The sequence below is a fragment of the Vigna angularis genome, chromosome 10 (assembly GCF_016808095.1).
Source record: "Vigna angularis cultivar LongXiaoDou No.4 chromosome 10, ASM1680809v1, whole genome shotgun sequence".
NCBI lineage: Eukaryota > Viridiplantae > Streptophyta > Magnoliopsida > Fabales > Fabaceae > Vigna > Vigna angularis.
In genome coordinates this window covers 18650563-18667354 of record NC_068979.1, presented here as the reverse complement: position 1 = coordinate 18667354, position 16792 = coordinate 18650563, and positions in this window count along the sequence as shown.

The following is a 16792-nucleotide window of genomic DNA, read 5'->3' as shown; positions in this document are numbered from 1 at the left end:
CACTAGAGAACTAGTTTGAAACAACAAACATCCCTTGAATTACACCTCAAACTTACGAAAGAACAACATCATCTCTTCTTCATTTGCAATTGACAAACATCTTGAATTCTCATAACACTTGCTTCCATCTTTCGCTCAACTATACTTGATGCACCACCTTTGTTCTCCTTCCCTGTCAAGAAACCACTCCATATAAACTTTAAACTTGAGCCCTTAGATTAACTCCACAAACGCCACATCACTCATAATTCTTCTTGCACTCATCCCGGCCAGATTAACTTAAAACCTTCTTCTTCAAGAATTGCCCTCTTCAACTCAGAATCGTCAAAATACAAACCCTATCTTTAATCCTCTAAACCTCAAGATACCCTTAACCAACAACACCAATCCTCTGACCTTATCTGAACTTACCAACTCACTGCCTTCTGCAATCCATCATTCAACATCCACTTCTCTCTTGATCAAACTCAGCCGAACACTGAACATCACCATAAAACCACACCTAAAGAAAATTAACTTTATCACAACATGCAACTTCATAACTCTGAACATCTCAACCAACCCAAACTTCTCTTATCATTCTCGATACCTTCTTTAGCAACTTATACTACAACCACCCTTTATCATCTGTTCTAAAACCTTTCTTCTCCTTTCTTCATCCATTGTGCTCTTAATTCTCTAACCTTATACTTTCTTACCAAACTGACATTCTGATGTACTCCTTCCTTCAACATTTGAAATCTCTCATCTCAGCCAATGATCAAACCTTTATTCTATACGAACCACTAATCTTGAAACATTCTTCTAAAGTTGACTATGCATTATCCAATTGCGATTAATGCTTAACCACTCCATTTGGTTATTCAACTCACAGCCCTACAATACTTCAATTCTCCTCACACACTTCATGTTCCCTCAACTTGGAGATCCGACTTCTATTACACCCTCCTTAAATCCGTTCTATGTTTTACACACTGCTCCTCAAACCCTTCTTCTTCTACTTCCTATCAAAATAACGATTTCTCGTGGTCCACTTATTTCTTTCTTAACTTAAGCTTCAAACCATCTATCACTTCTCTTATTCAGATTCCAATCACCGCCGATACATTGGTCCATGTTACAAATCTCACCAATGCTACTTCGTCGCTCACCAACACTTCCCTTTCTTCTAACCTCTGACGTTACTGATACACTGAACTAAACTGATCTCTCAAACTTTGTCACACCCATGCTTACCCAAAGCTTCTCTTATTCTAACCTTCAAACCCAACTCTTCTTGTGGAATACACGGTATCTGACCTTCTGACTCTATTCTTGAAAACTTCTTCACCCCAAAAACATTACTTATAAACTCCAACATCTTCACCCATCCTTTGAAACCTAAACTCTGGTCTTCTATCTCCTTATCTTCGAGGCAAGAATTTGCCTTAAAGGCTCTAACCAATTCTAATGAAGGTATACATATCAAGTTGTCCTTGAATCTGCATCCCTCTACCACTATAGAGCACAGTACACTACCACAAAGGCAAGAACAAGACAAAGATTTCTAAAGACAACCACACTGGAACCACAACTCTATCTTTCCCCAAACCTTCAGAATTAAGAAAGGAAAATCATCTCTGGTAAAAGTCATGAGTGTGCACCCTCATCACTCCTATCAAGACGTTTTCTGTTCTCAAAACCTCTAGTTAGAAACAATAATCTACTATCTAGACTTGGAGGAAGTGGTAAATTATACCATTTAGACTCAATTCTTCATAGAGAAGACATGACAAACCCACAACTCACAGGTCATCCTAAGGACAAACTGCTCTGATATCATAAATGTGACATCCTAAAATATCATGTACACATATAATATAATAGGATTCAGCTATTATAATATGTAAAAGCAGTTGAGAGATAGAGATAATAGTATTTAAATATGTATACAGTCATCCAAAAGATAGAGGGAATTAAAACGAAATCAAACTTGAGTACAAGTTTCCAAAGTTCTCCAAAATACAAGGCTATTGAAATTTTAAAGAGACCTAAAAAGTTTTCCAAAAGTGTCGAACTATATAAAATAAAAGCTAGGAGTTTTTCAAAATAATAAGCTAATCAACTAAGAGCTAGTAGAAGGCCTAAGTACTAGGGGCTGGGTTTTCTTCAACCTACAAAGCTTGCTCCAATGGTACATCATCACCTACTGCTGACATCCAAAGGATTGGATGATCATCGGAAGGGGGAAGACAAACACATGCAACACATACAATGCAAGGGTGAGCTAGGTCTCAAACAAACATACAGATAATTTCAATTCAACCTAGCATTTCCAAGAACGTCCATACACACATAAACATGTAAGTCATCATAAACATAAATATTTATTTCACAAAACTCATTAAAGCAAGCATCCTATCATGTTAAGACTCCCAAACACGTCCGGACATAGAATGTATGTAGAGTTGGGGCGGGTTGTGCACTTGTGATGGCCCCTACTACTTTGCAAAGCCATTGCCGAGGGGTTCCACCCGACCATACACAAGGCTAGTCCGTTACTGCGGAATAGACCTTCAGTGATAGCGCCTACCCTAGGACCTCCCACTACTCCCACCACACGCGTCAATCCTCTCTAAGTGAGAAGGAAAGACCGTTGGAGTGTTAGGGATAACCCCACATATGGAAGCCTCTCACATTCATTCAATACACTAACTGATCCCACCGAGAGATCTTAATTTCATATTCAATCCGACCACTTTAAATCACATGATATTCCTCTTGGATCAATAATGTACCTCATAAACCACTTTGATTCATCAAACATAAAATTTCATAATCATTCAAGTGCATTCTTACTATATTGTCTCATACCAAACCCATACACCATCATACAACATCAACCATGTCATATAAACAACTCATACATTACATACTTTCACAAAACCATCACTTATTAACACAAATTTCTTTAGGACTTTTAATTATCAATACTTAAGTAATTCAAACAGCTTGGAGACCCTCACCAATGGCTCCGGAAGGGTCAAAACCCCCCAGAACGACCTAAAGAACGTCCAAAAATGATATCCGGAACCCCGAAAACCACCCTCACTAATCGATTATTCTTATCAGTTTTTTACAGCAACGTGATTTTTCTGGTTTTGGTGCATCTTAGACATATCCAAATGAACAAACTAAAATCTGTAATATTAATATTGATATGAAACATGTTTATAGATGAAAGTAAAGTATTGCATTGGTCATTTGGATAGGAATTAGATGTACTAAACCAACTCAATTTCTACTCCAAATAACTCAATAACTAGAGGACCCCAAACCCAATTCTAACACTTTGTACCTATTCTGACCAATTTGGTGACTCAAACAAGTCACAATCCACTTGCTAAGACTGCCCCAATAGCCCAATAACGCTGCAGACCTCATTTGCTCAAAATCACTACCTCACTTCCTCTAGAATAGCCTTAAATTGACCCTAAAGACACTTGATTTCCTTTCTAACAGCACTACCACAAAATTTCATGCCAAAACAGTTCCAACATACACAATTCCATCATTCTAAGTCATTCCAAACAGTTTATAGCCATCAATCACCAAATTCACATAACACACACTTCCATACATGCATTTCAAGTTTAACTAGAACCAAGTTCATGCTTCCACAACATACCACTACAAATTTTATCATGCATTCACTCCACACAGTAACATCAAGAGTAGAACTAGCTTCCCTTACCTTGGTGGTTATAAGCACAACACTTTAGAAGAAGCCCCAAAACAGTAACCCTCGCACAGAAACAAGTTCAACAGGACCTACAAACCACCAAATTGGGTAGAGTACAACTCTTAGAGCTAGAATGAACAAGGAAACTAAAGGGAAAAGCTACCAACTGCATGCAACCAGTAAAGTGGCATGCCCTAGATTCAAAGACAGTGGAGGAGAAGGGGGAAAACGACTTACCAGTAGGAATGAAGAAAACGTTCGGTTCAAAACGGAGCTCCCGACTCTGGGAACGCGGGGACGCCACCTAAATGACAATGCAATGGCTGGTGCAGTGTGGAGATTAGAGAGAAGGTAGAGGAAGAAGAAGAAGCTTTCTAGAGAGAAGAACACTTTTAAGAAAATGAGTTCAGCTTCTTTTTTTAAAAGTTTAGTAGAAACTATAAAACTGTTTTCTTTTTAATAAAAAGCCCCTCCCCTTTTTCTTAATAATGTTTTCACCCCATCCTCTTTTAATATATATACATATATATTTTTTGGTTCTTATATATATATATATGAATTAAGATTTAAATAAATTAATAATTTTAATAGATAGAGTTAGAGATTAATTAAATTAATACTCATTACAAAAATTATAGATATAATGGAATGAAATATAATTTTCTTAAAACTCAATATAAGGCATCTGTAAATCTCAAAAGATTTATTTGAATTACAAGTAATCAACATTGATACATTAGTAAAGTTTTATTTTAATGTAAGAAAATTTTATCCACATCTATATGTATGAGAAAAAATAATTATTTTGATATGTGAATTAAAGAAGATAGTATCTTGAATTTGATATGATAAGAAGTATTTATTCCATATTTATTGTTAACCGAATGACCATAACTAATTTAAGCATTCGCGAGTGCGTTTGCATGTTCCCAACCACTTAGGAGGAAATGAGAGTTTAGGTAGAAGAAATACATAATATGTTTTTTGTAAAAATCCTATCTACCTATAAGAACGATAGTTTTAATTAATAATAATTTTAAACAAAACCTATTTTGTTTTGATAATGTTGATTTAACAAACATGATAGCCATATGTGTTTTAATTTATAGCGCTTTAATTAGATTTTAATTTAGTAATAAAACAAATACTATTGTGAATGCTAGTTTAGCAATATAATAATTATGACTAGTGAATTAAAATTGTATGTTAGACTTAGCAACAGTTTAATTATAAAAATTAGGAGTAGCGATATGAGTTGGCATTATCCATTTTTACCTGATTCATCTTTGGTTTATTAAAAATGGGACAAGTTAGATTGATTTGCTACAGAAAACAAATTAAAAATTATAAGTTATAACATGTCCTGTAATGAGATGGGCTAGTTCGTCACTTTTATTTTATTTTATATATATATATATATATATATATATATATATATATTAAAAACATATATAACCATATAAATATTTTTTAATAATTTTTAATTGATTAATTAATATTTTTAATTTAATAAGTTAAATTAAAATAATTATTATATTTTGACGTTAAATTATTTTGTTATAATTCATAATTGAAATTTAATTTGTAAGTATTAATGATTTAAATTAAAATATTATTTTATATTTATATTTTTAAAAAGATATAATTTAAAAATGTAATCTTTTAAATTATTTTTAATTTTAAAATAAAAAAGTGTGTTAGCTAATTGGGATAGCCTGATCCGTCCTTGAATATGTCAATTTAGTGGATTAAATAGATCGAATCAAAACGAGTAAGTTAATGGGAAAATAATTTCAACTCCACCAATTTTATTTTGATGGACTGGCCATGGAGCATGACCCATCTTATCATCTCTCTAATAAAAACATTTTAAAAATTGTATTTAAAATATAAAATTAAGACCTTTGATGATTTAATATATTGATTGATTGATTACTAAATTAGAAAATATGCATAACTTAATTATACTAAAAATTTAAAACTATTTAAGATTGGATATATTTATTAATTAATCCAATCAATCAGTATAAATGCTATGAAAACTTAATCATCATAATCAATCATTGACATTTCGGTGGGATAAAAATTATGTGATGATACATGTGGCAAAGCCCTATTTTATAGACAATAGAAAATCATAAAATTTAAAATCAAAATTATAAAATCAAGATTTATTTTGTATTTAATATGTTAAAGATAGTTGGTTCATAGAATCCGAAAATATATACACATTAAATGCATGGAAATATAAAAAAAAAAATCAAAGATTATTTAAGATTGAATGTTTGTTGATTAATCCAATCAATCAGTATACATCTTGTACATAATGATACACACCTTAATTATTATAAGATATTGTAATTAAAGATATTGTTTTTTAATCAATAACATAAATACTTAAATAATTCATTTACATTTGAGTGGGAAAAAAAATAGAACTATTTTATTAATGTCAAAAATCGTTCTAAAAAAAGTAGATGAGAGTCTATATATAATAAATCTACCTCTGTTGATGCTTATAGAGCCTTAGAGCTGTAAAAAAAAAAACAATACATTGCTTGTACCGAACACTACAATAAAAGCAACTATCAATTATATTATTCTAACAGCCCCTCAAATTTAATGGGAAGATTTTTCAAGAGAAATTTTTTTCACATTTAGTTTGCCATGAAGAAGAGAAAAACTGGAAGAGGAGGGGGATTTAGTGAAAACATCAACTCACTAATCAAGAGTTCCATAATTTTCTCTCGTACGAAGAACACATCAATCTCTGTATATTTAGTGTAATTGTGGAAAACAGGATTGTGTGCTAATAAACTGCACTGTGATGATCACATAACAGCTTAGGTGTAGTAAAAGAAACATTTAGTTATATAAGAAGTTTAGAAATCCATGTCAATTCAGCAGAAGTATGAGGAACTGGGACAGTACAACGGAATCGATGAATGAAACTTGCATAAGAAACAAATGCGGAAGCACAGCGAGCAAATTAATAATCATCAAGTAATGAGGATCGGTGGAAACAAAAAAGAAATTCTAGATACCATCTTAGACAACTTAAGCAGAGAGATGAGAACCATAAATAAAACTATTTTATTAATGTCAAAAATTGTTCTAAAGAAAGGACAAGAGAGTCTATATACACTAGTACAAAAACAATATTAAAAATGAGCGGTGGCATTTTTGTAAATAAATGCAATTATTAAACGTCGTTTAGAATTGTAATTTGACGTAAAAGGATATAAAACGTCGAATTACTGTTATCTTAGCGCGCGATACCCTCTTTTCTTCTCAAATTTTTCTTGAAAGAAGTTTGACGAGTATCACATGTAATCTTTCTTTCATTTGATACAAATGCATGTTAATTAATTACTTTATGTATGATTTTTGTTTGTTTTAACCGATTATTTTAGTGTTATTGTCCTTCATAGGCGCATTTTGTTTTCTCACTCACTGTGACGAAACTTTCTTCCGACGAACTCACCTTTTGAAGGTTAGTTTTCGTTTTCGTTTTGAAGAACTTATTTGTTGAACTTGTTTGTTGTTTTTTTGTTGAACTTGTTTGTTGTTGTTGTTTAGTTGAACTTGTTTGTTGTTGTTTGATTGAATTGTTGGTTATTATTGTTTGTTGTTGATATTACACTACACGTTCATAGTTCATGCTTTATAAAATACAAAAAACTGAAATTTGTTATTTTTTGCTTTTCAAGTCTCGTAGAGTTGTAAAAAATTATCACAATTAATTAAAAAAAACAAAAAAAATTGATTAACGTCGAATATTGATAAAATTTGACGTCGTATATTAACAAAATTCGACGTTAATTTAACGTCGAATTTTTTAAATTCGAGGTAAACTTAAGGTCTCCTTGTACGACGTTGTTCGCGAATTCGCCGTTAAAAGCCCAAAATATTCGACGTTGTATGCGATTTTTGTACTAGTGTTATAACAGACCTGCCTATGTTAATACTTACATACTTTTACACTTATTCGATGTATTGTCTGTTTTGGAGTATGAAACTCTATTATGATTTTATCTCTAAAAAGCACATTAGAGGATAAGAGGAGGAAAGAGTATTTAAACTATGCTTGACCTCGACTCCTAAGCGATGTTAGTAAAAACATAAGACTTTTAGTTGAGGTTTAAGGGAAATGATTTATCATCTCTAGTAGAGGGCTAAAGGGACTGAATGTTCTGTTATCGACTGCACAACAGGCGTTACTGTTCAAATCCCAAGTCTGTCAGATGACATTGTTAGGGTTAATCACCATACATTTGAGGTATTGTCTACTTTAGAGCTTTGTGCATTATAATTTTGTCCTGAAAAGATGCATAAGAGGTTGAAAGAAGGAAAAGCCCATAAGTCGAGGTCTAAGAGGAAGGATTTACCATCCTCATTGAAGAGCTTAAGGGACCGAATGTTCAATTATCAACTCGATAGTGGGCGCGACTATTCTGACCCAAGTCTATCAAGTGATATCGTTAGGTCAATAACCATACTGTTGGAACATCCGGTACCGATTTTGTGCAGCGTAAATATTAAAACAGAGTACGATACAGATTGTTAAAAGCAAAGAGCTTGTTCAGTCAATTTAAAAAATGGTTCCTTTAATTTTCTTATAAACTTTTTATCAAATAGTTGATGAGCAGAAAATATAAGAGTAGAGAATAGAAAAAAATCACACAACTGATTTTTATCCTGGTTCGAATCAAAAGATTCTAAATCCAGTCGTTAATCACTATAATTAGTGATTAACCTTTTCACTAAAAACAATTTTACAGATTACAATATAGTGAATGAAATAAGAAGATAACACCTTCCTTCGACGAACAAACCGGAAGGAAACTTCCTTCAACAAACGAACCGAAAGCAAGCAGCGAACACTTTCCTTCGACAGACGAACCGGAACAGTGCAGCAAATATCTTCCTTCGACCAACGAACCAGAAGAAAACAGCTCTGCCAACTTGAAGAGAACCACTCCGACCTTTGACACACAAAGCGCTAGCTTCTCCTATTCACAAGACTTGACAAGAGTAATGAACTAACACTTGAGAACTTCCTCAGATCATACTATATTCTCAAATGACTTAGATACTTTCTAAAGTGTTTGGCAAAGGTATATATAGCCTACTGGTCTGAAACTGAAAAGACGCATTACAAGTGCCAATGATAATCAATTATTATAACTAATAATCGATTATATGCGAGACTTGGACCGATTAGGATATTTAATTCGTCAACCGGTCGGCTCGAGTTCTTCACCTTCTACCGCTCGGTTTGATTCGTCACAGCCTCTTATCGTTCGGTTCCCTTCTTCTCTCATATAGCTTTCCACTGCTCGGCTTAATTCTCGTATACCTTCCAACACTTCATTTTATTCTAGTGTTTGGACTCAAAATCGTTCAGCTTCTTTACAAAGCCGTTGGGTCAGTAATTGTGTTCAGCTTGTGTTCGACACCATTCGGTCTTGAACAGTGGTCACCCTTTAACTGTTGTACATTGTTCGACCTTTATTGTTAGTGATCGTTCTGTATTCAACTGAGTTTGGCTAATGTTCAACTTCGAACGGTCTTGAATTGTGTTCGGCCACTGTTCGTCCTGTGTTCAGCCTTGAATTGCTATACACCGTCCAGCCTTCAACTATTACATACCGTTCGATCTTTGAATGATAGTGACTGTTCGGCTATTGACTGATAGTGACCGTTTGGTCTTTTAGCTATGTTCATCCATGAACAGTGTTTGGCCTTTATTTGTTATATGTCGTTTGACCTTCAACTGCTGAGTGACCGTTTGGTCTTGTGTTCGGCCTCTTGTTCCTTTTTCTCGCGGACCAACTAACCGGAATGATTTTAAACTTAATACAACAAGGATCTTCATATACTTCACTTTGTAGCATCATGAAAATCATTATCTCCATCACACCAATGCTCCACATTGGTAACAATCCCTCCTTTTTTATGATGATAAAAAATCTCTTGTTTTAAAAGCATCTTTGTGTATCTGCATAGAATACAAACTCAAAAACCAAGACATGTTAGAAGTAACTGCACTACTTCAAAACACTTTCTCCCCCTTTTTTATCATAAGCAAAAAGAAGTTAAAAGCACTCCCCCTCAACTTTTTCTACCCCTCAACAAATCAATTTATGCAAGAAATGAAAACAAGAAGAAAAAGTTAATGAACCATATGAACCGTCCGGTTTAATTAAAAGAAGGAAAACCCAATTACTGTGTACTTCTTAAACCCATTTGGTAACTAACGTACTTCTCCTTGTGTACCATATGAATCGTCTGGTCCGTATCACAACTATAACCGAATAGCGCAGCATGCACCGTTTCGTAAATACACCAGGCAACCGACTTAACTAAAAGAACGAGCTAGGATAATCGATTATGCCTTGCAATAATTGATTATTTGCGAATCTAAGACTTTTTCTAACAGCTCAAAATAACCGATTATAGACTCTTAAAAATCGATTAAATACGCTAGACTTACGAAAAACTTAAAACTATTATGAATTTTACTTCTAAGACATATCTATTTCTCCCAATTCTCTTCTAAGGTCATAAAATAAAGATACCCCCTTAAATGGCTCTCCCCCTCAACAAAAGAAATATGCAATTCAAATTCAGCTTTCACCATACTCAATTAACCCATGAAATCAACAATCATTTTTCAAACAGTTAAGATATCAATGATTCAACAACCAATTTATAAACTACAATGAACGCAATAGTAGCTTAAATGAATATAATCACATCACAGATGCTCTAAGTTTATCATGAAGGCTTTACTGCTAGCACAATTTGTTCAAAATTGACTTTGACAACACAATTTATAACTTCCCAAATAACAACTATGATTCATGCACTCTCATATCCCAATCTGCTCAATCCCATGAATTCAGTTGTGCATATCAAAACAACATATACAAAAACTCAAACAACAATATGCAGTAATCAAATTTAATTCAATAAAACTGTTTATCTTGGTTCAATGGATTTCATCTCCCAGCTTAATCAACTACACTCAGGCTTTTCTTGAGAAACTTAGAATACACTAATGAAAGGTTTGAAATGAAAATTCCCCTTGGCAGTTTAAGGCTGGAGAATCTTTCAAACCACCACCACCTAAGATGCTACCAAGAATACAAACCTTTCTTTCAAATTTAAGAAACTAGAATGAAACAACTTCTTAAACAAGATTTAAAAACGGTGGTTTGGAGAGTGAAAACACCCAAGGTTGTTAAAACTCAGGATTCTTTGCCATGAATATGTTTAAATCAGTGAAATGAACTTGTGATCACAGCTGATTGATGTTAAACAACAGTGTTTCTAAAATTCACTTATTCAGATCCAATTATGTGTCAATTTAAATAACTCCACCAACCAATTTTAGATATAATGAGTCAAATAACTTATGGACACTTAATTAGTCTCAAAAATAGTTTAGAAAACTTGAATAAGACACTATGAAATGATTGCTAAGATGTTCAGCAATGAACTAGTGGTAAGCCAGAATTTAAAATTGGAAAATTGACACAACCAAGGAAATGCAGTTTCGTCTAACTTCTTTTAAAAACTATTCTGCTGTGATTTTCACAATGGCAGCCAAGCTTATGCGGAGCATATCATTGCTTGTATGGTTTGCACATTGTTACTAATCACTTGTGCCTTTCACACCAAAAATTTAACACAGAATTGATTCAGATTTTATCTTCCAGTAGTTTTTAAACCAAATAATTCACAACAGAATTATGCAAAATGGATCTGTTCATTCACTACATCCAAGTTGTCAATGTGAATTATCATAGCTCATATGGTATGCATTTTGAACATATAAACAGATCTCTACAGAAACAACTTTGAAACATAAATGCCAATTCAATCATCAAATGACTTAATCATCCAAAAATGCCAATGGAAATCTGTCAGCCAGCTTATTCAAATGAATCTTTCATTGTTGTTGATGCTTGACAGAGATTACACCAAGGCTAACTTCAAAGTACTAATGAAATAAAATACTAAACCAGTTAAACACAGATTCAATTTATAATTAAAAACAAAACACTGAAATAACAATGCACATGACTAAACATAACAAAGATGAAATTCAACACATGAATGTCTCAAATAGATGAATTTCACAGTTTAAAATGTGTAAACAAACAAGACCACACCACAAGATGAATGAAACAGTGATGGGCATATCATTTGATCAAACAGAAATGAATATAACTATAATCAAATCATGGAAGATCAAAAAGACAATCAAAACAAAATGCAACAACACAGTTTAAACAACACTTAGCTCAATCATGTGGTGCTCAAACCAAGGCTTTGGATACCACTTAATTTACTCCCTGACCTGGAGCATTAATTTCAAAAGTAGAATACCATATAGCTCTATTATCCTTTTGAAAACTTATCTTGCAAAACAAAGCAATAGAGTTTTTGGTCCCCACAATCTCATTTGGGTCCTTTGAGGTTAGAGACAAATTACTTTATAACAGGAATCCAAGCATATTTCCCATTTGAAATTCCATAATGTTTTATTCTACATTTGTTTGAAGTATGTCCCTTTAACCTGCAATAAAAACAACAAACATCATGCATTTTATTTTTCACAAAAGTCCCCTTTTCAACCCAAACTTTACGAGTTCTCTTTCCTTTAGATTTATTATGATGATGCATGTTTTTGTCTTTAACATTACTTTTTCTAAAATTATTTTGAACATGTGAGATAGTCTTAGTTGCATTTGGAAGTAAGTTTTCAAGTATGTCAATATCAAACATATGACTTTTACAAGATAAACATTCAACAGGATTCTTATTTTCATTAAAGTCAGATACTTTTGTTTCTAAGTTGCAAATTTTATTTTTCAAAATTACTTCTTCATCTAAAGCTTTCTCATATTTAATTTGCAAATCCTTAAACTCATTTTCAAATTTTTATGAGCAGCATCCAATTTTTTAGATTCATTTAGCAATTCAAGAAAAGCTTTTTGCAAATCAAACTCACTAGTTTCAAAGCTAGAGGAACTTACTTGGCTTGTAGTGCCATCAGAGTCAACCATTAAGCAGAGATTTGTTTCTTCATCTGATTCACTTGAGCTTGAAGAGCTGGATGCGTTTTCTTCCCATGCTATATAAGCTTTCTTTTTCTTGGGAAATCCTCTTTCCTTCTTTTCTTCACTCTTCTTATTTTTAGGACAGTCAGTCTTCACATGTCCTCTTTCTCCACATCCATAGCACTTGACGCTTGATGGAGATCCCTGACTCTCTTTTCTTTCTCCACGGTATTTGTCCTTTCCTTTTGCTCTCATGAATTTTGCAAATTTCTTTATCATGAGGCTCATGTTTTCCTCATCATCAGAGTCATCATCATCATTTCTTTTTGAACTTTTTCCCTTAGAAATTTCAGATTTGAAGGCAAGAGTCTTCTTCCTTCCTTGATCCTTTTCCGCAGTCAATCTATTCAATTCAAGCTCGTGCTCACAAAGCTTTCCAAAGAGAATTGCCATCGACATTTGGGTGAGATTTTGTGACTTTGAGATAGCTGTCACCTTTGGTTGCCAAAAACCTGTCCAATGATTTCAGAATTTTTACATTTAATTCATCAGTATCAAATGTCTTACCCAACCTAGTTAAGTGGTTCACAATATGAGTGAAGCGCTTTTGGACATCAGAAATAGTTTCTCCAGGTTGCATTCTAAACATCTCGTACTCCTGGATGAACGTGTTCTTCCTTGTGCGCTTCACATCATCAGTACCCTCATGTGTGACTCTAAGGACCTCTCACATCTCCTATGCTGTCTTACAAACTGAAATTCTGTAGAACTCATCAAGTACAACAGCAGATGAAATAATATTACGAGCCTTAATATCAAATTGGGCTCTTCTGTTTTCCTCAACAGTCCAGTTAAAGTATGGTTTTTCTACTTCTACACCATCAACAATACTTTTTGGAATATAAGGACCATTTAGTACAGCTTCCCAGATGCCTCTATCAATAGACCCCATAAAAATTTCCATTCTGACTTTCCAGAAGGCATAGTTATCACCAGTAAAAAGTGGTGGTCTGTTGATGGAAGCACCCTTGGCATATACATGATTTTGATGATCGACCATTTTTGAAAAATTTGAAAGAATATCAAAGCAAGCTCTGATACCAATTGTTGGAACAACCGGTACCGATTTTGCACAGCGAAATTATTAAAACAGAGTATAATATGGATTGTTAAAAGAAAAGAGCTTGTTCGGTCAATTTAAAAAATGGTTCCTTTAATTTTCTTATAAACTTTTTATCAAACAGTTGATGAGCAGAAAATAAAAGAGTGTAGGGAGTAGAAAAAATCACACCACTCATTTTTATCCTGGTTCGAATCAAAAGATTCTACGTCCAGTCGTTAATCACTATAATTAGTGATTAAGGTTTTCACTAAAAGCAGGTTTACAAATTACAATTCGGTCAATTTAAAAAATGGTTCCTTTAATTTTCTTATAAACTTTTTATCAAACAGTTGATGAGCAGAAAATAAAAGAGTGTAGGGAGTAGTAAAAATCACACCACTGATTTTTATCCTGGTTCGAATCAAGAGATTCTACGTCCAGTCGTTAATCACTATAATTAGTGATTAACGTTTTCACTAAAAACAGTTTTACAAATTATAATATAGTGAATGAAATAAGAAGATAAAACCATCCTTCGACGAACGAACCGGAAGGAAACTTCCTCCGACAAACGAATCGGAAGCAAGTAGCGAACACTTTCCTTCGATAGACGAACCGCAACAGTGCAACAAATATCTTCCTTCGACCAACGAACCGGAAGAAAACAACTCTGCCAACTTGAAGAGAACCGCTCTAACCTTTGACACACAAAGCGCGAGCTTCTCCTATTCACAAGACTTGACAAGAGTAATGAACTAACACTTGAGAACTTCCTCAGATCACACTGTATTCTGAAATGACTTAGATACTTACTAAAGTGTTTGGCAAAGGTATATCTAGCCTACTGGTCCGAAACTGAAAAGACGCATTACAACTGCTAGTGATAATTGATTATTATAAGTAATAATCGATTATATGCGAGACTTGGACCGGTTAGGATATTTAACTCGTCAACCGGTCGGCTCGAGTTCTTCACCTTCTGCCGCTCGGTTTGATTCGTCACAGCCTCCTAGCGTTCGGTTCCCTTCTTCTCTCATACAGCTTTCCACCGCTCGGCTTAATTCTTGTATACCTTCCAACACTTCATTTTATTCTAGTGTTTGGACTCAATATCGTTTGGCTTCTTTACAAAGTCATTCGGTCCATAACTGTGTTCGGCTTGTGTTCGACACCATTTGGTCATTAATTGCTCGGCCTGTGTTTAGCCTGTGTTTGGCCTCCATCTGTTAGTGACCATTCGGTCTTTTAGTTTTGTTCAGCCTTCAACTGTGTTCAACCTTAATATGCTATACGCCGTTCAGCCTTTTTGATACGACCATTCGGTCTTCAACTGATGATGACCATTCGGTCTTGAACAGTGTTCACCCTTTAACTAGTGTACGTTGTTCTGCCTTTATTATTAGTGACCGTTTGGTATTCAACTGGGTTTGACTAATGTTCAACTCCGTTTGGTCCTGTGAGTGTCTGTTCGGTCTTGAACTGTGTTCGGCTAGTGTTCGTCTTGTGTTAGGCCTTGAACTGCTATACACCGTCCAGCCTTCAACTATTACATATCGTTCGGTCTTTGATTGATAGTGATCGTTCGGTTGTTGACTAATAGTGACCGTTTGGTCTTCTAGTTGTGTTCGGCTATGAACAGTGTTCGACCATGAACAATGTTCGGCCATGAATAGTGTTCGGCCTTCAACTGCTGAGTGACCGTTCGATCTTGTGTTCGGTCTCTTGTTCCTTTTTCTTGCGGACCAACAAACAGGAATGCTTTTAAACTTAATACAACAAGGATCTTCATATACTTCACTTTGTAGCATCATCAAAATCATTATCTTCATGACACCAATGCTCCACATTGGTAACACATACATTCGAGGTATTGTTTGATTTGAAGCCTTTCCCATCACGCTTTTTTCTTTAAAAGTATCAAGAGTTGGATTTGGTGTATGTGATAGTGTCTAATCTTTGGTTGGTCTTAGGCCGACTTGTATAGTTTACAAATGGATTGGTCATTCACCTGAGCTCGTGTATGGTTTGACCATTTCGCCGTATTTGCATGTACATTGGCCATTCGGCTGAGGTCGTATATAGTTGGTCAGATGGCCAAGTTTATAGGTGGATTAGCCATTCGGTCGAGCTCTTAGGTAGATTAGTCATTCGATCAAGCTCTTTGATAGATTGACCATTCAGCTAAGTTCTTAAGTAGATTAGTCATTCAACCAAGCTCTTTAAGTAGATTGGCCATTCGACCAAACTCTAAAGTAGATTGATCATCCGGCCGAGATCTAGAGTAGATCAGGCATTTAGTCGAGCTTTGAAGTAGGTTGGCCATTAATAACGGGTTAAAATATCGTTATCTATGATTCAATTTTGATATTAAATCAATCCTTTTTTACTTAGAAGCTTGCCTCAGCTCATGTTTTTAGTTTTAGTTGTTGGGGAATGATGTAACCTTGTGAACTCTCATGTATTTGAATTGATTCCAATTTATTTATGCTTCTTTCATCAATTGTTAGGGATTTTCTCATTTGCTCTATGCTTGTTATGTTTTGATCACTCATGGCATGATTTTATGGTCTTCTTTGTTATTGGGAAATACCTAGAAACCACGATCTGGAGAATTTCTCCCAAAAGCAGTGTTGCTCAGGGATGGGGGTATGAGTTTTGGTCATCTTAAGCTTCTAATCGTAATGCAAAATTAATTATTACGGATGCAAGGGATTGTGGTCTAGTAATTATGGAAAGGCTTTCTTCGCCGAGGGATCGGGTTTTAAGTAATTTAGAAAGTGATGTTAACAATTGAATGAAAAAGATGAATTCTTATATACATGAGAGTAAACTAGGTGAAATCTAAACCCCAACAACATACTCATTCAATATCATTCATTCACCTCTGTGTTTTTGTTC